The 24,971-nt window shown below is 40.8% G+C and overlaps 1 long non-coding RNA gene across 1 annotated transcript; it reads left to right on the top strand.

Moving 5' to 3' along the window:
* Window positions 1–963: 963 nt before the first annotated feature.
* LOC110206234 (uncharacterized) lies at window positions 964–18,443 on the top strand. The gene is made up of 3 exons (XR_002323852.2): window positions 964–1,052; window positions 1,174–1,305; window positions 18,276–18,443. It is a non-coding gene; the product is annotated as an uncharacterized LOC110206234 (long non-coding RNA).
* Window positions 18,444–24,971: the final 6,528 nt, after the last annotated feature.

The raw sequence follows: 24,971 nt of genomic DNA, 5'->3' as shown, positions 1-24,971 counted from the left end.
TGGCAGGCCTAAGTCGGCTGTTGCCAATAACCAATAAAGATTCATCCAAGATGAGAAGTACCACTGAGGACACAGTTGACTAGAAAAGGAGATGGACAGGTCATGTGCTACATTGGCCATAGTCACTTCACCTCTCTGGGCCTTAGTTTCCTCATCTACGTACTTTCGGATCTGTTCATGGCCTTTTCTGTAAACTGTACAGAAATTTGAAACTGTATAATAATATCCTATTCAATGTGTTATAGTGACTTGGAAATGAAGGCATAGGTGCCAGAATAATCAAATTTTCAGATTATCTGTAATTATTAATGGAGACTCAACACAATGGATGACTGAGGTAGGCAGGCTCTGAAAGTATCTTCACAGTCTAGAATTATGGGCCAAATCTAATAAGATAAAATTTAATGAGGATACATGGGAAGTCCAATGCAGGATTAAAAATAAGTCAAGTATGCAAGAACAGGATGGGGAAGTTGTGGTTAGGAAACAGTTCAAATGAAAAAAAGATGTGGGGCTTTTAGAAAATTGCAAGCTCAAAATAGGTCACCATTGAGCTATGGTGTGTAATAATACTAGTGTGATCTCAGTGAGAATTAATGGAAATATGGAAGTGATGGTCCTGCCTTACCCTGCTCTAGCCAGCTTGCATGCAGAGCATTATACTCAGTTCTGGGCACTACAATCTGGGAAAGATATCGACAAGTTGGAACACGTTTAGAGGAAGGTAACCAGGATGGTGAGAGGACCATCCTATGCCACATGAGGACTGATTGAAGTGGAGGGCAGGCTTGTTGCAGGCTCTCCTCCATCCATCTATATGCAGGCAGGTTTTTTGATGGACACACATATATTAAAGGCACAAGGAAGACTTGTGACTCAGGCTTAGGGTTTTCCCCCCTCTTTTGCATACTTCCTCCTTTTCATTTGCATGAAAGATCAAAATGTTCTGGTTCCTTCCTCAAAAAAGGGGTTGAATACCCGCAGCACTCTGGGGTTTCTTTGACAGAGACCACCCCGAAATGGATTTGGGAAAATGAGCTCTCCACAAGGAAGTAAGTAGTGACTTTTGAGGACATTCTAGGACATAACTGTTAGCAGTACAGGTGAAAAGAAAGAAAGATTTAGGCCTCAGGTCACTAGTTAGCTGGGGCAGCTCTATTCTGTATTCCGTAGAATCTGGTGTTCGAGGCAAAGAATTTTCTTCTGGAGAAGAAAAGACCAACCTAGCCAAGGCTCAGAGAAATGGATGGATTCTCGATTATGGGAGAAAAGCCAGAAAAGATTTTCCCTCAATCTGATGACTGGGTATGTTAGGACCTTATTCTTTTTTTTTTTTGTAATTTCTTTAAAATTTTACACTTAAACACAAAATTAGAAAAGAAAAAAAAAACATGGCAACGTACACAGCTGACCATAAGAGAGGATTCAATAACTTTCCATCTCAAGAAAACCTATATGATAAATACTATACATTGTTTTCAAAGCTGCCCAGCTTTTCTTTACTTCCTGTTAACTATCTTTTGTTCTGTGCTGTGCACTTTATGCTTTATTTTTTCCTTTCCTTCTTCCCACCCCAACCCTAAAGAAAGCTACAATTAAGCATGGCGATATGTGTGTGTGTGTGTGTGTGTGTGTGTGTGTGTGTGTATACACACACACACATATATATACATTCACAATATATATATAGAGAGAGATATCTATAAACACAGACACATATACACATATACACTCACAATCATTTCTGTAAGACTGTACTATGCTTATTTCCTCCTATCATCTGTTTCTCTGAAGGGGGATAGCATCTTCCTTCATAAATCCAAGTCTTTCCATGTTTTTCTAAATGAACCAGCTCATCATTTCCTGTACCACAGCCATATTCCTTTCTGGATTCAAACAGCATCTTCCTTCATAGGATCTTTGAGGTTAATTTGGATACTTGCAACCAGGTCAGAATGACTTGACTGCTCAAAGCTGTTCTTAAAACAATACTGCTGTTACTATATACAATGTAGTCTTGGTTCTGCTCATGTCACTCTTTATTGTTTTGTGGAGGTCTCTCCATGCTTTTCTAAAATCACTGAGCTCATCATTTCTTACAGCAGACTAATATTCCATCATGAACATATACCACAATTTGTTTAACCATTCTCCAATTGACAGACATCCCTGCAATTTCCAGTTCTTTGACACCACAAAAAGAACTACTATAAATATTTTAGAACACATCGGTTCTTTTCCATTTTCCCTAATCATCTTGGGAAACAGGCCTAATAGTGATATAACTGGTTCAAAGATTATAGGCTGTTTAATAACTCTTTGGGCATAATTCCAAATTTCTCTCCAAAATGGTTGGATCAGCTCAGATCCACCTACAATGAATTAAGGTCCCAATTTTTCCACATTCCCTTCAACATTTGTCCCTTTCCCCTTCTATCATTTTAGTCAATCTGATAGGTGTAATATGATATCTCAAGGTTGTTTTAATTCGCATTTCTCTAATCAATAATGATTTAGAGCATTTTTTGTTCGACTATAAATTGTTTTGATTTCTTCATCAGAAAACTGCCTGTTCATATCTTTTGACCATTTATCAATTAGGAAATGACTCACATTCTTATAGTTTGACAATGTTCTTTATATATTCGAGATATGAGACCTTTATTGGAAAAACTGTCTGTAGAATATTTTCCCCCAGTTTTCAGCTTTCCTTCTGATCTTGGCTACATTTGTTTCATTTGCACAAAAACTATTTAATTTAATCAAAATTATTCATTTTACATGTCACAACACTTTCTATCTCTTATTTGTTCATAAGTTTTTCACCTATCCATAAGTCTGATAGGTAATATGTTCCATGGTCTTCAAATTTTCCTGTAATATCTCTCTATATATCTAAGTCATGTATCCATTTTGACCTTATCCTGGTAAATGGTGTAAGGTAAATGGTCTATGCCCAATTTCTGTCAGACCATACTTTCCAGCTTTCCCAATAATTTTTTTAAACCAAATAATGAATTCTTTTCACCAAAACTTAAGTCTTTACACTTGTCAAACACTGGGTAATTGTATTTGTTTGCTACTGTAGATCATATGTCTACTCTATTCCTACTTCTATTTCTTAGCAAGTACCAGCTAGCTTTGATAATTTCTGCCTGATAATATAGTTTAAGGACTGGTACGGCTAAACCTCCTTCCTTTACATTTTTTTCCATTAGTCCTTTTGATATCCTTGACCTTCCAAATGAATTTTATTATTATTGTGTCTAGCTCTGTAAAATAATCTTTTGGTAATTTAATTGGGATGACATTGAATATATAGATTAATTTTGTTAAAATTGTCATTTTTATTATATTGGCCCTACCTACCCATGAACAATCAATATTTCTCCTTTCATTTAAATATGATTTTATTTGTGTACAAAGGTTTTTTTTATGGTTTTGTTCATATAAATCCTGGGTTTGTTTTGGTAGGTGTATTCCCAGGTATTTTATACTATCTAGAATTATTTTAAATGGGGTATCTCTAGCTATCTCTTCCTGCAAGATCTTATTAGTAACATATAGGAAGGCTGATGATTTATGTGGATTTACTTTATATTCTGCTACTTTGTTGAAGTCATTAATGATTTCAATTAACCTTTCAGTTGAGTCTTCAGGATTTTCCAAGTATGTCATCATATCATCTGCAAAAAAGTGATAGTTTTATTACCTCATTCCTTATTCTGATTCCTTCTATTGCTTTTTCTTCTCTTATTGCTATTGCTAGGATTTCTAATACAATATTGAATAATATTGGTGACAGCGTGCATCCTTGTTTCACCCCTGATCTTACTGGAAAGGCTTCTAGCTTATCCCCATTACAAATAATACTTGCTGATGGCTTTAGGTAAATATTTCTTATCAATTTAAGAAAAAGTCCATTTATGCCTATACTTTCAAATGGTTTTTTGTTTTTTTTGGCTAGGCAGTGGAGTTAAGTGACTTGCCCAGGGTTGCGCAGCTAGTAAGTGTTATGTGTCTGAGGCTGAATTTGAATTCAGGTCCTCTTGACTCCAGAGCTGGTGCTCTATCCACTGTGCCACCTAGATGCCGCTCAAAAATTTTTAATACAAATGAGTGTTGTACTTTATCAAATGCTTTTTACCTTATTCTTAAAAACCAAACCAGACCAAAAAACTTTAACAGACAAATCATTTGGGCTTTAGGCAAAAACGTGTAAGGTAGAGTCCACTGCCCCTATGATGAAGAAACAGCACCTCCCGGGAGGACTCCAACTGAAGCCAGCAGGTGGCGGCAGAGAGAGAACACCCCCCCCCCATCACAACCTTGGGCCCAGTGGAGTTGTACCTGACAATGGTCAATGTGTAAGGACACAGTCAACCACCAGAGCAACAAATCAGAGACTCAGCAGGGAGCAATAAATGGTAGAGATTATATACAGCACTCCGGTCTAACAGGGGTAGAATCAGCAGGAACAGCACAATGACATCATCAGAAGGCATCAGCAGCCCCACCTCGTCAAAAGCATATGTTGAGCCCCCCCACTTTGCCTGGACTACACGTGGTCTCTAACCTGTGTGTCCCTGCCTGAAGGAAGCTGGGCAATGCAGGAGATAGAGAGCTGGGCCTGCAGTGAAGAAGTCCTGAGTTCAAATCTGTTGTCATACACTTACAAGCTGTGTGGCCCTGGACAAGTTACTTAACCTCGGTCTATCTCAATTTCCTCATCTGTAAAATGGGGATCATAATAGCACCTACCTCCCAGGATTGTTAGGAGGATCAAACGAGGTAATATTTGTAAAACCACTTACACAGTGCCTGGCATATCGTAGGTGCTTAATAATTGTGTATTTCCTTCCTTCCTCTATGTATGCATCCCAACCACATGGGTTTCCTGTGCGTGTATCCACTTTTCCTTTAGACAGCGTGTGTATTTCTAGAAAAATGTTTTATTACTACTTTTCTTACTATTCTTTTTTGGACTAGACCTATGATTGCAATGGTATAGGGAACTCCTGATCAGGGAACACCTTTCATCAGTGTAGACTGGCACTTCTTCAACAATCTATAATCTTAGAGGGTTACCTAGAGGCTAAACGGTGGCTCAGGGTCACATGGCCCCTATATGTCAGAGGTGGGTCAGTGTGAAGCTATGTCTTTCTAACTCTATCTAGTCTTCCACATTGCCTGTGCTTTCTTAGTATACCAAGCTGTTAGATGCTCTTGGTATGAACTAATTGAGTGATGTCTGTCTTTAAAAACTTGAAGGCTGCCATGAGAAAGAGGGATGAGTCTGATTCTGCTTGGCTGTAGAGGGAACTGGGAGTAATAGGAGTAAGTTGCAGAGGGACAGAGTTTGGTTCTCTATAAGGCAACGATCAGAGCTTCCCAAAGGGTACATGGACTGACTTCCTTGCTTTTCCTTCACAGAAGCTGCTGGATGACCACTTGTCAGAAACCATAGAGATGGGATTTCTATTTAAGCTGAGGGAGGTGGTATAGGAGAAAGATCAACTCTGAAGTCAGAGAATCTGGCTTCAAATCCTGCCACTGACAGCTACTATGTGACCCAAGGCAAATCTGGTCCTTGGTTCTCTCATTTGTAAATTGAGGGGACTGGAATAGATGGCCTCTGAGGTCCTCTCCAGTTCTAAAAATGATTTAGTGATGTTACAAGTTCTAAAGTTTAGACTAAAAGCCTCTGAGATTCTGTAGGAAGAGATTGGACAAGATGATGGAAAAGTTTCCTCTAGTTTAAACATGTCGTGATTCTGGGAATCTGTGGTTGTTAACATAACCGAAGGATGGTCTCAGGGGCACTGGGGAGATCTTTCATGGAATGCTTTTTATTGTTGTTGTTAGTGATTTTTTTTGGGGGGGGAGGAAGCAATGGGATTAAGTGACTTGCCCAGGGTCATACAGCTAGTAAGTGTCTAAGCCTGGATTTGAACTTAGGTCCTCCTGACTCCAGGCCAGTGCTCTATCTACTGTACCACCTAGCTACACTTTGTTACTGAGCTTTTATTGTTGTTTGTTTGGTTTTTTACATTTTTATTACACAGTAAAGAATACAACAATACCAGAATCATACTTAAAAGATTCATGGTTGACAGACCACACATTACAGTCATGGAGGTCTTTTGGAAAGACACAGATAAGGATAACTCAAGGTGAGAAGAAAGTGGAAGGGTTCTGATCTGTGTGGGGAAGAGAAGATCCATGTCAGTGGGAAAATGAAGCACCTCCCCCCACCCAAACCGCAAGTATGGTGGTGGTCGAGGAGTCAGAGGTGGGGAATTCTCCCAATTCACCTAGAAACTTACCCATAACTCTATGGTCCATTAAACACTAACCATGCTTCCCTCTCATCCTCATTTTCTGAAAACAGTCAAGATCCATATATCCTTCCAAAGCTGACATGGGAGGCTGTGTGGTTTAGAGAACACTGTATATTTGAATTGACAAGACCTGAGTTCAAAGCTACCAGGAATATAACACCTGGGTAGGAAACTTTTCCAATTAAGAGCCTCAGTTGTTTTTTTTCCTCTGTAAAATGAAGAGGTTGGACTATCAGGAGTTCTCAATTTGGAGTATGAGAATTTTTTTTAAAAATTTTGATAACTATTCCAATATAATTGGTTTCCTTATAATCCCACGTATTTTACTTTATGCATTTAAAAATGCACTTCTGAGAAGTCCATAGGTTTCACCAACCTGCCAAAGGGATCTGCAGCACAAAGGGTTAGGAATCCTTAGACTAAGGGATCTCTAGGGTCCTAGCTGGTTTTCTATCACCCTCTGATCTGCATGGTTTTGTCTGAGTCATTAATGGGAAGCTTGTTACGCCTCCGGGTACACCAGGGTTCAGTTTGGACAGAGCTCAGAGGAGACTGGGGGTGTTGGCTAGGACAAGATCCAAGAAACATCCTGCTGGGGCCTTTGTCTGGGGGAGGATGGGATGTCTCAGCCAGGCGTCGGGCGAGAAGAGAGGAGGAGTGCAGAAACCGAGGAAGTGGGACAATGACGTGATGCTAAGATCACCCTCTCAACTTCCACTTCTGTATTAGGAATGAGAATATCTGGGTTCTAGCTAGAGAAGAGAGTTGGATGGGAATTTAGAAGGCATTTCAGAGGAGAGGAACCTACAGACCTAAAGGTACTCAGTGTAATTAGTAAGAGAGTTAAGATTCCTCTCAGTCTAGGGTTCATTTCTACTACACCACATTGTTCTCACCCAAAGTCAAGTCTGAGGCATTTCTGTCAACAAATATTTGCTAAGTACTTTACCATGTGTCGGCAGTAAGCACCAGGATACAAAGAAAAGCAATACCCTAGTCCTTGCCCTCAAGACACTCTCATTCTAACTGGGGAGAGAACGTGCCAACACTATGGACATACAAGCTAGATACAGTGGAAGGGGGGAGTAATCTTGGAGGGAAGAGACCAGCTGTGAAGGGGATGGGGGAAGACCAGGGAAAGCCTCCTGCAGAAGAAGGTAAGATTTGAGATGAGCCTAAAAGGAAGCCAGAAGGAGCAGGTGAGGAGGGAGATTATTCCAGATATGAGGCGCACTTTGTATTTGAAAAGGTATTGGAGACAGGCGATAGAATGTGTGAGGAACAGTAAGAATGCTAGCATTGCCGAATTGTGGCACTGGTTTGGGAAGGGAAGTTAAGCCTTAGAAGACAAGTAGGAATCTGTACCTACTTCTGTCCTAATGGGAGTGAATTTTATTCCCTCTTGGTATGCCTAAGTACCACCCTTTACTTAAGCCTCTACTCAGTGACTAGCACCTATTTTACTCTAACTTTTAATGGAAAAAAAACCCCAAAACTCCAAGTGCTAAGCTGTCCCCAAGAAAGGGCTTGTCATGGAATTTATTAACCGTAAAGCTGCAATCAAAAAATGGTATTTTTTTTCAGTCATTTCAGTCATGTTTGATTTTTTGTGACTCCATTTGGGAGTCTTGGCAAAGACACTGGAGTGGTTTGACATTTCCTTCTCCAGCTCATTTTACACATGAGGAAACGAGGCAAATAAGGTTAAGTGACTTGCCCAGGGTCATACAGCTAGCAAGTATCTAAAGCTGAATTTGAACTTAGGTCTTCCTGACTCCATGCCTGGCACTCTATCTACTGTACTACATAGCTGCCTTGAAATATGGTATTACCACCTTGCAAAAGAAACATATCACAATGTGAAATCTGACCATATGCACAGATTTGAAGCTCAATTCTGGAACATTCAAAATCTAGTTAGACAATACTTGGGAGATTCAATTCAATTCAGCAAATATTAATTAGGCATATACTAAGTGTAAGGCACTGAGCTGGACGCTCAATGAAAACAAAATAAATAGTCTCTCCCTTCAGGGAGTTTACACTCTACTAGGGAGACACATCTATAGTGGATGAGGTAAAGTTGATCATAGAACTCCAGCCTCTGAAAATGTTGGTGTGGATGGCCTCCCAGTTCCTTTCCAGTTGTAGATTCATTATTCCACAATAACCCTTGAAGACTTGTTCACCTCAGCTTTCTCGAATCTCTCACTTTCCCCACTCATCCCCATCTATCCTTTAATTACCGAGAATCCTTCTAAGAATGCCTTACAGGGCAGCTAGATGGAGCAGTGGATAGAGCACTGGGCCTGGAGTTAGGAAGACCCATTTTCCTGAGTTCAAATTCTGCCTCAAACACTTACTAGGTATGTGACCCTAGGCAAGTCACTGAACCCTGTCTGCCTTAGTTCCTCATCTGTAAAATGAGCTGGCAAACCACTCCAGTATCTTTGCCAAGAAAACCCCCAAATAGGGTCAGGAAGAATTGGACACTACTGAAAAAAACTGAACAACAACAAAGGACCAAGTACATTTTAAAATCAATTGACATGTAGGAGCTTTCTCGTGTTAAAGATCAATGAAGAATAGAAGAAGTTTAGAACTGGAGGGAATCAGCTAGTCTCAAGCCCCTTGTTTTGCAGCTAAGGAAACTGAGATCTGAAGAAGTGACTTATCAAAGGTAGGTCTATAGTCCCAAACTTCCAAATCTGTTATTCTTAACATTGGTAACTTGGTGACAATTGGTGACAAGAGCCCTGGGCTAGGAATAAAAGCTCTGGGTTCTGGTCCTGATTCTGACACTTAGCCTCAGTGTGACCTCAAAAAAATCCTGTGGCCTCCGTTTTCCCCTTCTGCCAAGTGAAGGGATTAATCTCAGATGATCTCAACTTGGGGGCCATGAACTTTAAAAAGAAAGTTGACTACTGTATTTCAGTATAATTGGTGTCCTTTGTAATCTTCTGCATTTTGTTTTATTCATTTAAAAGCCTTTTTCTAAGAAGGGGTCCCTACGTCTCATCAGACTGCTAGAAGGGTCCTGCTCTAAGTGGTTTCTAAGGGTCCTTCCAGCTCTAAAATTCTAGGATTTTATAATTCCATGGATTGCATTAGTAAACCCTTTCCTTACAGCAACAATCCATGTTATGCTAAGGTAGTTCCTTAGGGCTCTGAGAAGCAATGGGGCTATTTTGTCTGAAGGGGTCCCTAGGGTTTCAGCAACCTTGCAGGGTTGCTCTGAAGATCAGATGAGATAATATTTACAAAGCACTTACCATGTGCCTTGCACATAGTAGGCACTATATAAATGCTATTGTTATTTTCATCATCATCATCATCATTATCACATTGCTGTTTAGAAATTACATTTCCTGGCATGCATTTGACTGAGTGCGTTATTTCCAAATCCCACTCCATTTTCTTTCTCCACTGCCCCAGTTCCTTCTGTGGCTAATGATTAACCAGGAACTCCCTAGTTGCAGTATCCCCAGGGGACACATCTTTGCCTGGTCCTCATAGGCCCCTTTGTCTCTGCAGCAACAGAATACCCACTTTCCACACTTCTTTTGTTAATCATTCATGCTGTGGCAGACAGGCCACTGGAACAAGGCGAATCATTAGTGTTGGTTTTTTGAGGAGGCTGTGAGGTTACTTGTGCCCACAGAACCCAGGGGGTTAAGGAGTCCTAGGCTGTTAGGAGGAAAGAATGTGGAGAGTATAAGGAAGGATCAGCTGGATTCTGGTTCTCTACTCTCAATCCTCAGTAGCCTTTGAGACGATGCTGGGGACCTAGCATGGATCATCCCCCAGGTGATTTGAGTTCCATCTGTCCTGCCTCTCCCACACTTGACCCCAGCTCTGCTGACGCTATCAGACCTCTACAGCCTCATGGCTATCTGTGGTGCATAGGTGTGGCTTCCTTTCTCCCCAAAGCATCAGTCCAGACAAGTGGTATTTTTTCCATAGAAAATTTTATTTAGAAATTCGGGAGTGGGAATTGGAAAACATATAAATATGGGAGGTCACAACACAGATTTTTGAAATGAACATGGCCAAAGTCTAGCCATAGCCAAGTTTGGCCATGGATACTCCTTACCTACCCATCCCCACTTCACCCCCATCTAATTCCCTGGGTCCTTTCCTTGCTTCAACTCTGCAGACCTACTCCCAATTTGTTGTGATTTTGGAAGTCATATCTATAATGGGCTTCAGTTTCTTTCTCTGTAAAAGGAGGGGTTTATACTGGGTGAACTCTATGGTCCCTTCCACCTCTCTTCTGTAACCCATATGCTGGGCCTCACCTCTCATGGGACAATAGACTGTTGAGTGGATAAGAACAAAGAAGGCATCCCATTTTAATGGATATGAACTTGGGGGAAAGAATTTCTGGGCAGACAGGCTATCTGCTTCTACACTGTAGTCTTTCCAGCTTCCTTTGGGCTCAAGCTTGGCCCCTGCCCATTCATTCTTTCTAACACTGACCTCTCATGGTTTTGCCTGAACCTTTCCCTCCATCTACCCACCCCACAAACCCTTATCTGAGCCCCCTCTTCCCGGCTGATTTCTACCATTACAGTTCTTGTCATGTTATTCCTCTTCTCAAAACTTTTCACCTTATATCTCTGTGTTCTGCTTACCCTATGAAAGAGACAGCACCTGAGATGAGCCTTGAAGAAGAAGGATTTTGAAAGGTAGAGATGAAAGGGATGGAGTACATATCAGGCATGGGATGTGACCTGCACACACATACTCAGCTGATAAATTTGCAAGAATAGACTTTATGTTGACTGCAACACAGAAGGAATGGAAGAAGACTATGTGAAATAAATCTGGCAAGAGAAGTTGGAGCCAAAGAGTGGAGAGCCTAAGATGTCAGGTTGAGAAATTTGTCTTTCCTTCTAGAGACAATAGGGAGTCATCGAAAGATTTTGAGCAAGGGAGTGACAAGAGTGGACCTGTGTCTTAGGAGGATAATTTTAGCAGAAGAATGGATTGGAGAGAAAAGAGAAAACCAAAGGCTAGGAGACCCTTTAAAAGGCAATTATAGGGGAGCAGAGCCAAGATGGCAGAGTAAAAGCAGTGACTTGCTTGAGCTCTCTCTCAAACTCCTCCAAATACCTGTAAAAAATGGCTCTAAACAAATTCTAGAGCAGCAGAACCCACAAAAGACAGAGTGAAACAAATTTCCAGCCCAAGACAACCGGGATGGTTGATTGGAAAGGTATGTTGTGCTGGGCTAAGAGAGGAGCACAGTTCAGTGTGGACTATGCAGGCAAAGACCAGGTCTCAGCGAACATGGAGCAGGCCTCAGGGGACTGAATCAAGGGGAGCTGTGGTGATTTCCAGACTTCTCAACCCACAAACACTGAAGACAACTTAGAAAGTCAGTAGGAAAGGTCTTTCAGATCAGAAGATTGCAGGGATCTCTTTGGTGGTGCTGAGGCAGAATTCTCTTGCTTTGCCCGTGCTTGGTTCTGGGTCACAGTTCTGGGTGGCGATCCTGGAGGTAAGAGGAGTGCTGTTAAGGGTGGAACTGGTAGTGGTGGTAGAAAGGGAATCCTCCTCACAGTTCCAAGGCAGAAAAGAGTGCTTGTGGTCACTCATATAGCATAGCACAGTCCAGGAAAGGAGTAAACACCTCACCCTTGATCCTACCACCCTGGAAGAACTGAAAACTTACAGGTCCCTAGGTATGTTTCTGAAAACAGCTGCACAACCCCCCAAAGCTTGGGACAGTACATTCTCCACACTGGAAGCAGACCCTTACCTTAACAAAGAGTTTAAAATTCAAGTAATTGGCTGGAATCATGAGCAAACTGTGCAAAAAAGTCAGACCATAGAATCTTTCTTTGGTGACAAAGAAGATCAAAACATACAACCAGAAGAAGACAACAAAGTCAAAGATCCTACATCCAAAGCCTCCAAGAAAAATATGAATCACTTCCAGGCCATGGAAGAGCTCAAAAAGGATTTTGAGAAGCAAGTAAAAGAAGTAGAGGAAAAACTGGGAAGAGAAATGAGAGTGATGCAAGAAAATCATGAAAAACTAGTTGACAGCTTGCTAAAGGAGACCCCCAAAAATACTGAAGAAAATAACATGTTAAAAAATAGCCTAACACAAATGGCAAAAGAGGTCCAAAAAGCCAATGATGAGAAGAATGCCTTAAAAAGCAGAATTGGCCAAATGGAAAAGAAAGTCCAAAAGCTCACTGAAGAAAATACTTCCCTAAAAATTAGAATGGAGCAATTGGAAGCTAGTGACTTTATGAGAAATCAAGACATTGTAAACAAAACCAAAAGAATGAAAAAATAGAAAACAGTGTGAAATATCTCATTGGAAAAACAACTGACCTGGAAAATAGATCCAGGAGAGAGAATTTAAAAATTATTAGACTACCTGAAAGCCATGATCAAAAAAAGAGGCTAGACATCATCTTTCAAGAAATTGTCAAGGAAAACTGCCCTGATATTCTAGAACCAGAGGGTAAAATAGAAATTTAAAGAATCCACCAATCACCTCCTGAAAGAGATCCCCAAAGGAAAACTCCTAGGAATATTATAGCCAAATTCCAGAGTTCCCAGGTCAAGGAGAAAATTTTGCAAGCAGTTCAAATATTGTGGAAACACAATCAGGATAACACAGGTTTTAGCAGCTTCTATATTAAGGGATCTGAGGGCTTGAAATATGATATTTTGGAGGGCAAAAGAGCTAGGATTACAGCCAAGAATCACCTACCCAGCAAAACTGAATATAATCCTTCAGGGGGAAGAATGGACATTCAGTGAAATAGAGGACTTTCAAGCACTCTTGATGAAAAGACCAGAGCTGAATAGAAAATTTGACTTTCAAATACAAGACTTAAGAGAAGCAAACACTTCCGAGGAAGGACAGGGTCAAAAGAGAGAATAGAATAAATGAGGGGTAGGATAGGATGAAGGGAAATATAGTTAGTTTTCCACAGTATGACTACTATGGAAGTGTTTTGTATGACTACACAAATATAACCTGTATCGAGTTGCTTGCCTTCTCAATGAAGATGGGTGGGGAAGGAGAGAAGAGAAAATTTGGAACCCAAAGTTTTAAAACAAATGTTAAAAAATTGTTTTCATATGCAACTGGGAAATAAGAAATACAGGCAATGGGGTATAGAAATCTACCCTGCCCTAAAGGAATACAGAAGAGGAAGGGAATAAGAGAAGGAGGGGGGAGATAGAAGGGAGGGCAGATTAGGGGAAAGGGTATTCAGAATGCACACTGTCTTGAGGTTGGGGGAGGGACAAGATGGGGAGAAAATTTGGAATTCAAAATCTTGTGGAAGTGAATGTTGAAAACTAAAAATAAATAAATTAATGAATCTTTAAAAAAAAGAAAAGAAAAGAAACAGATGTGAGAGAGATTGTGGAGGTATAATCAACAGGGTTTGACAACTGATGTGATATGGAGGGTAGGGGAGAAGAAAGAGTCAAAGATGAACCAGAATGATTTGAGGATGGTGGTGTCCTCAATAGAAAGGGGGAAATTGGAAAGAGAGGCAAGACTGGGGTAAGAGGCAGAGATGATTAATTCATTAATGTTGAATTAATTCATTCATGTTGAACTTGAGGTGCTGTGAGTACATTGAGGAGAAACTGCCTGGGAGGCAGTTGGAGATGTGGAACAAAAATCTTCAGGGGAGATTATATAGGGGTTTGAGAGTCATCTGAATTGGGGTGATCTTTGAACTCTGGGAAAGATGAAAAAAGCCTTAGAACATAGAACACTGAGAGCAGGAAGAAAACTTAGGGCAGAGAATATTAAGTGCCAGAGGAGAAAGAACCTTAAAACTCAGCATGTCAGAGATACACAAGTCCCTAGTACATAGAACGAAAAACATTAGAACAGGAAGGTACCTTTAGAACTCAGAGGTGAGAGGGATCTTAAAATGTAGGACATCTGAGCTGGAAGGGACATTGGAACATAGAACATCAGAGCTGGAAGGGTCTTTAGAGCATAGAATATAAGAACTTAAAGATAGCTTACAGCTAAAAATGTCAGAGGTAGAAGGGACCTTAGAATGCAGAACACTTGAACTGGAAGGAACTTTAGGGGCCATCTAGTTTACTTGTCTCATTTTATAGATGAAGAAATCAAGGTTCACAGATATTAAGGGACTTACCTAATGTTGTATCACTAGTTAGTGTCAAAGGCAGGATTTGAACCTGACCTGAGTCTCAGAATCCAGAGCTCTTTGCATTTCGCAGTAATTCAATATAGACAAGAGTTTCCCTTAGCCTCAGACAGAAGCATTTGCTTCCAAAGTCACAGACACACTTTATCCCATTCTCCCCTGCCTACATCTTTCCCACCAGCCCAGACTTCTAGGCAGTCATAGGAATTTGCTCATCCCTCAGAGCCAGGCAACCAAGAACACCTGTTTCCAAATGACAGGGTGTCCCATGATTGTTCCTGGGCTTTATGGGCTGGGCTGTTTACAATGCTCCTCTAATCAGTTGTTCCTCTGGGTAGCAGCAGGTGAGCTGCTGCAAGCCACCAGATTGCAAGGGAAAGAACATTGGCTTGAGAAACAGGAGACCTTGGTTTTCCTCCTGGTTCTAAGACTAATTCAAAGTGGGTTGTTGGGGAAATAACTGGTTTCCTCACCTGTAAAATGAGGATGAAAAAATCTCTGCCTTGCCTAGCTGTTGTGAGTTTCGGAAGTAGGTAAAAATGCTATTGGGTGCCCATGTGTGAAAAGGGTGGCCCTGCACTTTAATCTTGGGAAGCAGGTTCCTGTTTTCCTGGGCACCAGTTCTTCTTTTAAGCTGGTCCAGGGGATCTTTGCTGTCAACCTCAGGACTTGTACCTCAGAGGTTTCCTAAACCTCTCCTAATCTCTGAGCTTCCCATTTGAAACTCTGAGCCTCTTGAGCTTCCTATTCCTTGAGGCTTCATGGCTCCCAGATCCCCTCTCCCATCCCTAACTACTCTCTGCCTTCTCCTGCTTCTGCCTCCATGAACTTCTTCTTCTTCTTCTTCTTCTTCTTCTTCTTCTTCTTCTTCTTCTTCTTCTTCCTCTTCTTCTCCTTCTTCTTCTCCTTCTTCGCTAGGCAATAGGATTAAGTGACTTGCCCAGGGTCACACAGCTAGTGAGTGTTAGTGTCTGAATCCAGATTTGAACTCAGGTCCTCCTGAATCCAGGGCCAGTGCTCTATCCACTGCACCACCTAGCTGCCCCTCCATGGACTTCTAAGCCTGACATCTGCTCCCTCTCTCCCTTCTTCCCCCCTTTTCCATATCTGCCAGACTACAAGGGCAAAAGTTTAGGGTTTATTTGTGCTATTTTTAAAAAGCTTTATTATTACCTTTTGTTTTTACATTATAGTTATATCGGGATATGCTTTTCATCCCCCTTTCTTTCTTTTAGGCAGTTTGGGGGTTAAGTGACTTGCCCAAGGTCACACAGCTAGTAAGTGTCAAGTGTTTGGTCTGAGGCTGGATTTGAACTCAGGTCCTCCTGATTTCAGGGCCGGTGCTCTATCCACTGCACCACCTAGCTGCCCCTTCTCTTTTCCTTCTTGATCACAAAGAAAAAGTTAAGTCAAACCAACTGATATTGTGATTAGGTCTGCTGGATCATGCAACATTCAATACCCATAGCCCCTTACCTCTCTATTAAAGGGAGGATGGTCTAGGGTTTATTTTCAAAGGAAAAGAATAACCAACTTTAGAAATGATGCACCAGGGAAAAGTCATTATATGGGCAAATAGAGAAAATTACCCAATATTCAGTGCTCATGGCTAGGCTCTGCTACATTAATAAAAATGATATACTTTGAAAATGTGTTTACACTTTGAATGCTGTGCCAATCAAATTACTGAAAGGATGCTTTATATAACTTTAAAAATAATAACAAAATTCATTTGGAAAAAGTAAAAGAGAATATCGAAGGAAATGTCAAAAAGAGGTGAACATGAAGAGGGCATAGCATTTTTAGACCTCAAACTGTATTATAAAACAGCAGTCATCAAAACCATCTGGTATTGGTTAAAGAAAATAGAAAGATAGATCAGTAGAACATGTTAGACAAGTGAGAATCAGAAACAACGGAATTCAATAAGCCATTGTTTGATAAAGTAGAAAACACAAATTACCTATAAGAAAACTTCTTATTTGATTAAAAATGCTGGGAAAACTGGAAGGCTGTCTGGCAGGAATTAGGTTTAGACCGACACCTCAGACCATATTCCACAATATATTCTAAATGGATACATGACCTTAATATTAAATATCAGACTTAAAAAAATTAGAAAGATAAATATATCACATGCCTCTCACAGTCATGGGTAGGAGATGCATTCCTAACCAGACAAGAGATAGAGGCAATTATGAAATATAAAATATATAACTTTGATTACATGAAACTGAAAAGCTTCTGCACAAACAAAATTGATGCATCTAGAATAAGAAAGGAAGTGGTCAAATTGGAAAAAGTCTTTGTATCAAATCTTTCTGGTAAGGGTTTGGTATCCAAGATATATAAACAATATGCATATGACTAATAGCCGTTCCCCAATAGATAAGTAGTCAAAGGACAGGAACAAACCATTTTCAAGAGAATTGCAAGGCACATAAAAGAATGCTCCAAATCAGTAATTATATGAAAAAATGCAAATCAAAGTAACCTTGAGGTTTCGCCTCATATCCTGAAAATTGGCAAAAATGACCAAAAAATGGCCATACTCAATGCTGGGAGGGTTGTAGAATGATAGGCACATTAATTTATTGTTAGTGGAGCTGTGAAATGGTATAACCATTTTGGAAAGCAATTTGAAATTATGCAAATAACATGTTTGAGATGTCTATACCCTTTGAACCAGAAATTGTTATTGGGCTTATACTTGTAAGGAAGTTATTGATAAGAAGAAAGTCCCCATATACAAGAAAATATTTATAAGAGCACCTTTTGTGATAGCAAAGAATTGGAAACAAAGTAGATACCCATTGATTTGAGGAATGCCTAAACAAATCTTGGGACATGAATGTAACGGAATATTACTGCACTATAAAAATGACAAATGTGATTAATAAAGAAAAGCATGGAAAGATTTAAATGAAGTGATGTAGAATGAAATAAGCAGAGCCAAGTAAGCAAATATACACATTAACCACAGCAATGTAAATGGAATGAACAATGACATACCGAAAACAATCAAAAGGGAATGCAACAAAATCATAAAGATAAAGCATGACCTGAATGACAAGACTGGAGGAGACAGTCCCACCCACCCCTTCCTGGAGGTGGGAGGTCTACAGGTATTACACATTACATGTTTTCAGACTTCTTTGATATGTTGATTAGTTGCTTTATTTTTTTTCTCTTTTAAAAAATTATTTGTCATGCGGGATGACTTTCTGGCAGGAGGAAAGGGGAAAAATACTGGGGATAGGTACAATGACGTAAGACACAGAAGATTTCAATAAAAACTTTTTTGGGGGGGGGTGAGGCAATTGAGGGTAAGTGACTTGCCCAGGGTCACACAGCTAATAAGTGTTACATATCTGAGGCCAGATTTGAACTCAGGTTCTCCTGACTTCAGGGCCGGTGCGCTACCCGCTGTGTCACCTAGCTGCCCCTGAAAACTCATTTTTCAAAAAAGAGAATATTACTCAGCTTCAGACTATGTAGAGGTCTTCCACTATTGTATTCTATTCAATTATAGCTTCTGGAGGCTTGGCACAGCCCCACGTGATTATTGGAGTTTCCCAGTTCAGAATGACATTTTTCTTTCCCTACTCCTAACTCCCCAAGTATACGCACCTGAGCTTTCTGGATCTGGGTCATTAGTCTATTCTACATTCTCCTCTCAGCCAACTGGGAAGCCCCCTGGTGGTTTTGATGAAGCACTCATATTACTGGGTGATTCCTTGGTTAACTAACTATCTTTCTTCTCTTGCAGCTTAAAAGGGAGAAGGGGAGGGATTGCTTTTGGAACAGATCGATATTATTTATGAATTCATTGAATCTACGTGTTCAAGAAATGGTGCCTCTGAAGAGACATTCAATTCAAGTCTGCCCCTTCGCTTATAAAATAGAATAAAATGTCTCTGTGAAGTTGACAATGGAAGGGGCATCTGTAGATTTTGTCCCAGCTAGAATATAATACAAAAACCATCTGTGCAGGTGGTGTTACTGGCAGATATACATAATAAAGGCATGAGTGTGGAACCCAGAAGGTGGAAGGCAATGACTTCGCCTCTTTTGGTTAGCTCTTTTTCTTCCAGGTGGCGTAGTGAATAGAGGACCAGGCCTTGAGTTGGGAAGTCCGGAGTTCAAATCTAGCCACAGAGGTTTACTAACTATGTGACTTGGACAAGTCACTTAACACTTGTCTGCCTTGGTTTCCTCAATTTCTAAATAGGAATCATCAGTACCTACTTCTTGGGGCTGTTGTAAGGATCAAATGAGGCAAAGTGCTTAGCACTGTGCCAGGCACTTAGTAAATGTTTGTTCTAATTTAGTTTTGTTTGCTTGTCAATCACAGGTAATATTAAGAGTTTCATAGCACCAACCTTCATCCAACCCATCTGGCTTATTTTTTTTTGACAAAGTACCCAAAAGAGTACCCCAGATTACCTATAAGGGTGGTGTTGTATAAGAGAACGAGCATTGGATTTGGAATCAAAGGACATCAATTTGAGTTCTGGTTCTGCCAATCACTATAGATAACATCTCCAGCAAGTCACTTAATTTTTCTGGGCTTTAACTTCCTCATTTGCATAAAGACGGGTTTGACTAGATTATCTCTGAGGTCCATTTGTAGATTTAAATCTATGATTCTGTGAAGTCATTAAACAGGACTTACAAGAAATTTCTAACTCTAAATTAGCTATTTGGGGCTATAGGCCCTTGAAATAGACAAAAGAACAGAATTAATCTCCACCTGGGGCGCTCTGACTTCCTTGGCTGCCCAACTAGGTGCTCACAACCTAAGTGACAATACACTAAAACGATTTAGCTGTCCATGTTCTGGAGAGACTTTCTGACCTTAACATGTTCGGGAGCAGAGAGTCAATAGGTGTTCTTGTAAGTCCAGTAGATAGTAGCAAAGAGCAGCAGCCTGGGGACCAGAGAGCCCAGAAGAGAAAACCTTATGCCAAGCACAGAGATACAGTGTTAGAAGACATGACATGATCATGTAGGATGGAGTGAAACAAACATTACATAGCACCTGCTATTTGCCAGGCACTGTGCTAAGAGCTTCACAAATACTATCTCATTTGATCCTCACAACAACCCTCAGAGATAGGTGCTATTATTATCCCCATTTTACAGTTGAGGAAACTGAGGCAAAGGTGAAGTGACTTGCCCAGAGTCACACAGCTAGAAAGTGTCTGAGACTGAATTTGAGCTCAGATCTTCCTGACTTAAAGCCCAGCACTCTAGCTACTGGGATATCCCTATCCTAGGGATCAATGTTAAAAGTTTGTACTGTCTTTTTTAAAAAATTATCTTTTTGATACCTCCTGTTTTTCCATTATCTTCATTCCCGAATATAACCTTCTTCCTTTCCCTATCCAGAGAGACTTCCCTTTCGACAAAGATGAAAAAAGAAAGAGGGGAGGAAAAAGACAGATTAGCAAAACGAACAAATTGACCGTATCTGGCATTCTGTATCTATGGTCTTCCAGCTCTACAAAGAAAGGAAGATGGGTGCATTTCCTTAATTCTTCTCTAGGGCCAAGCTTGATCAATTATACCTGAATAAGGGAGAAGGTAGTGCAGTGGAAAGAGCCCTGGATTAGGAGATGAAAGACTGGAGTTCTAATCCTAGTTCAGCCATCCTTTCTGTGATGTGGACAAGTCTCTTCCCTTCACTCGGGCCTCAGTTTCCTTCTCTGTAAAATGAGAAGATTTGAAGATTTCTAAGGTACTCAACATTTTGTGAAGACTCCCAAGGTCACAGAGTGAGTGGGTCAGTGGCAGAGCCAAAACTCCCACCCAGGCCTCTTGACTGCCAGTCTGGGGCTCTTTTCCCCCTCCCCCTTTGGATCTTAATTAAACTAGTCTACCAACAAAACCCCATTGTTTGTGACTTACACAGTTGGGAGCCAGTGAAATGGGAGCTGTCAGGGCTGGAGCCCCCGCACCTCGTGCACAAAGGGGGAGGGGACTGAGGTGCCACTATTTGTAAACTTCCGAGCCCAGCCAAACAAAAGCATCAGGAGAAGGATGATAAAAAAAAAAACAAACAACCAACCCCCCCCCCAAAAAAAAACTCCAGTGCTTAGCTGCCCACGCAGCAGAGCTTAGGGAGAGCCATATGGAAGGAGCCCATTGCTGGCAGCCCAGCCAGGACTCCTTTATGCATTGTATTTCTAGACAAAAGCACTTGTTGTTCTCCTTTTGAGACAAGTCACTTTTTTTAAATTTAAGTGGAAGCAGCTGCCAGTTCCTAGACTTTATTTTCTTCTGTCAATAGAGGAAGCTAGTCCTCATATGGCTCCCAGGGGCAAGGACATCACAGAGAAGGTTAGCTCTATACAAGGATGGATGTCCTGCCCTTCATCTATATCTGTTAACCCTTACCCATTCTTCTTCAAGAGCTTCAGCTCTGCTGCCGCCTGCTCCAGGAAGCCTTCTCTGATTTTTCCAGCCAATGGTGAGCTCTTCCTCTTCTGACTACCAGCAGCCCCAACCAGCCCCGTGCCTGTGCCCAGAAATAGAATCCCACAATGTCAGACATGGAAGACGACTTCCAAAGCCTCCTACTTTGTCTCTTTGCCACCAGCCTCTCCCCTCGAATCCCCTCTCTAAATGGTCGTGAAACTAAAGTCCAATTCTGACAGTATCAATCCCCTGCGAAGGAAGCCCCAGTGGCTGCTTTTGCCTCTAGGATAAAATAAAGATGGTGACTCCATTTGGCATGGTCCAGCTTCAACCTGTCTTTCCAAATTTGTTTCCCATCCCTTTCCCTCACACTGAACTTCAAATCAAAATGAACTTACTTGCATGTCTTCATACATGCTACTGCATCCCGGTATCTTCTACCTTCAGTGTCTTTGCACAACTACTCCCTCATGCCTGGAATACTTACCTCCTCCCTTCCTCCAGTTTGGAAGCCCTAATTACACACAAGGTTCGACTCAAGCATTATCAACTCCATTCTTGATTCCACTAATTATTAGGGATTCTTCTTCTTGCCCCCAAATTACTCAGTATATATTTTGTTTTTACTCTTCTGTGTATATGATGTTTTCCCATGGTAGAATATAAACTCCTTGAGAGAAGGATCAAGTTTTCTTTCTTTCCTTCCTCCCTCCTTCCTCCCTCCCTTCCTTCTTTCCTTCCTTCCTCCTTTCTCCCTTCCCCCTCCCTCCTTTCCTCTTTTCTTTCCTTCCTTCCTTCATTCCCTCCTTTCTCTCTCTCTCTCTCTCTCTCTCTCTCTCTCTCTCTCTTTCTACCAGCACAGTACATGGCATATTCAATAAGTGCTTATTGAATTGAATCTAGCCCAACTCTCACATGCTACAGAAGAGGCTGAAGCCAAGGGAAGGGCCGTGACCTGCCCCAGGCTCTATAGCTAGGACATGGCAGCGCTAAGTTTCAAACCCGAGTCTCTAACTCTAAATCTAGTGTTCTTTCCCACTGCGCCACTGTTCCAAGCCTCCCTTGCCCTTACAATGATAACAATAGTTGGCATTTATAGGGTACTTTAAGGTCTGTGATGTGATTGTTGTTCAGTCATTTTGAGCACGTCTGATTCTTTGTGACTCCAGTTGGGGTTTTGGCAAAGGTACTGGGATGTTTGGCCCTTTCTTTCTCAGCTTATCTTACAGATGAGGAACTGAGGCATACAGGATTAAATGACTTGCCCAGGGTCTTACAGCTAGTAAGAGTCTGAGGCCAGATTTGAACTTAGGAAGATGAGTCTTCCCTGACTTCAGGCCCAGCACTCTATCCACTCTGTCACCTAACTACCCCCAAGGTTTGTGAAATGCTTTGCAAATATGATTTCATTTAATCCCCATAGGGTAGGTGATATTATCACCTACATTTTACAGATGAGAAATCTAAAGCCACACAGCTACTATCTGTGGTAAAAATTTAACTCAGGTCATTTAATCTTTAATTCCAGCACTCTATTCACTGCATCACGTAGCTGCCTTCACAGCTTAACTTGTATTATCATTTTCTGAATCAGTTTCTTATTCTCCTTATTAGACTGTCATCTCCATGAAGACAGGGACCCAGCATTATTCATCAAGCCCATTGCTCCATGCATGGTGGGTACTGCATAAAGGTCTGCTGAATGATCAACAGGACAACGTATTAGCAGTCCAGGATTCCAAGTCAGAGCACCTGGATCAGAACCCAAGTTTTGTTACTTATTTTCTTGGGAAACTACCTTAAGGGCCTTCAGTTTTCTCATCTGTATAATATGTGGGTTGGAAATCACCAGAGCAGAGGTTCCTAGCCTTTGGTAGACTGGTGACACTCATGGTACTGCCAGGTACCTTCATTCTCCCCCTCCCCCACCTTTCAGCTTCCCTTTTCCTGTCGTGTTCCCCCACTATAATGAAAGCTCTTTAAGCGTTGGCACTGACTTGCTTTTTTTGTTTTTTTGGTGAGTCAATTGGGGTTAAGTGACTTCCCCAGAGTCGCACAATTGCTTTTTGCTTATATTTTTATTCCCAGTGCCTGACACTTAATAAATGCTTGTTTCCTTTTTTTCCTTCCTCCTCAGAAGAATTTTTAAAATAAACATAAATAATAATAAACAAAATAAACAAATAATAATTAATAAATAATAAATAAAATAAATTGAAATAATAAAACATTTAAAAATAAGTAATAATAAATAATAATAAAAAATACACAAAATTACAAAAGAAATCAATTATATTGAAATAGTTATAAAATTTTTTTTGAAGATCCAAGTTTACTGATCACAGGTTAAGAACCTGCTAGACTAGGTCATCTCCAAGGTCCCTTCTGGCTCCAAATCTTATGAGTCCCTAGAAATGAATGATAGACAGATTCTTCCTGCTATTCTGTCTAAGTAGACACAGCCAGGGAAACTGATTCTTCTTTCATAGGACAGCGCTTTTTAAAGTAAAAGTTTATTTATATCTTTTGTTTTTGCATCACCTAAAATTTCTCCTGCATCTATTTCTCCCCTCTTCCTTTGGCAGAGAGCCATTTCTGAAAAGGCTGAAACAGGTTGAAGAAAGCCTAGGTTCCAAGAGCCTCCTGCCCCCCACTTCTCTCTTTCCCCTTTCTTAGGCTGCAGGTTGCCACTTTCCCTAGTTATATGCATCTCCTTACTTCCCATTCAACCCTTCCTAGAAGTATAGGCTCTGAATGTCATCTGCTTCAAACACCTAATTTTACAGTTGGGAAAACTGAGGCCCAGAGAAGCAAAGAGACTGCTCAAAGGTCCCTATGGAAGTAAGTGGCAGAATTAGGACAAAAACCCAGATTTCCTGACTCCAAGGCTAGTACTCTCTGTGTTAAACTAAGAGAAAATTAAGAAAATGATTGGATATAGGTCATTTATTTACTCACTCTGAAGGCCAGGCTTTCATTCATAGCTCTTGCAGCCAGGGTACTTCAATGGTGGAGTCAAAGGTCTTAAAGGACTCTTGAATCATGAAGGGAAATAGTGAGGCCTGGGTTCTTGTCTTTATAAATCACATAGAGCTGGGAAGTTATTATATTGCATGACAGAATTAGGATCCAAAAGGTTACAACCTGGGGTTAAACCAAAGAAGATGAAATTTAATAAAGATACATGTCAAGATCGAAATGTAAAGTTCTTTACTTGGGTTCAAAGATTCAATTACACATACACAGCATGGGGGGTGGAGCACTGTAGTAGAAAGGACATTTGACTTGGGCTCTGAGGTCTGGGACAGAAACCTGTCTCTGACACTCACTGCTGGCTTTAGGTAAATCACTTCTTCCCTCTAGGTCCTAGTTTTCTTCTCAGTAAAGTGGAGATCATGATATCTGCATTCCAGCCCACAGCACTTTATAAACACTTTGTAAACCATAAAACATTGGATAAATATCAGCTGTTTAGCACTGATAACTTCCTGGTAATGATTTATGATAATATTCATAAGTTAGCAATTTAAAGTTTGCTAGCCACTTTACATATAGTATCACTTTTGATCCTTACAACGACGCTGTGGGGTAAGTGCTATTATTATCACTATTTTCCAAGCTGAGGGAGGTTAATGTCACCTAAGATCATACAGTTAGTAAGTAAGATTTGAACTCTGCTCTCCTTGACCCCCCAAGTTTAGCACCCTGTCTACTAAACCACCTAGAAATCTATGGCAAACAACCATGGAAAACCACAATCTCCCAAGAATCACAATTGCTGGTGACCTGAAGGGCAAGTGGAAGAGTCATGGTGGGTGTCAGGAAGTGGTAGCCCATTTCCAGAGGTGATTTGTGCATAAGAAGTGATATAAAAAGACACTACCAAAGACCTTTATGAGTGGAAAGGGAGGTTCCACTGATTACGTGGAGAGAATGGGGAATAACCTAAGGACAGCCTGGCTGCTGCACTCAGGAACCAGGAGAAGCCCCCCATGCATTGGGTTGACCCACTAATGGATGATTTGGAGGAAGCCATGGATAAGAG

The sequence above is a fragment of the Phascolarctos cinereus genome, unplaced genomic scaffold (genome assembly GCF_003287225.1).
Source record: "Phascolarctos cinereus isolate Bilbo 61053 unplaced genomic scaffold, phaCin_HiC Scaffold_726;HRSCAF=1367, whole genome shotgun sequence".
In the NCBI taxonomy this organism is placed as follows: domain Eukaryota; kingdom Metazoa; phylum Chordata; class Mammalia; order Diprotodontia; family Phascolarctidae; genus Phascolarctos; species Phascolarctos cinereus.
The sequence above is the reverse complement of the archived record's forward strand: the minus strand, read 5'-3'. Positions and strand labels throughout refer to the sequence as shown.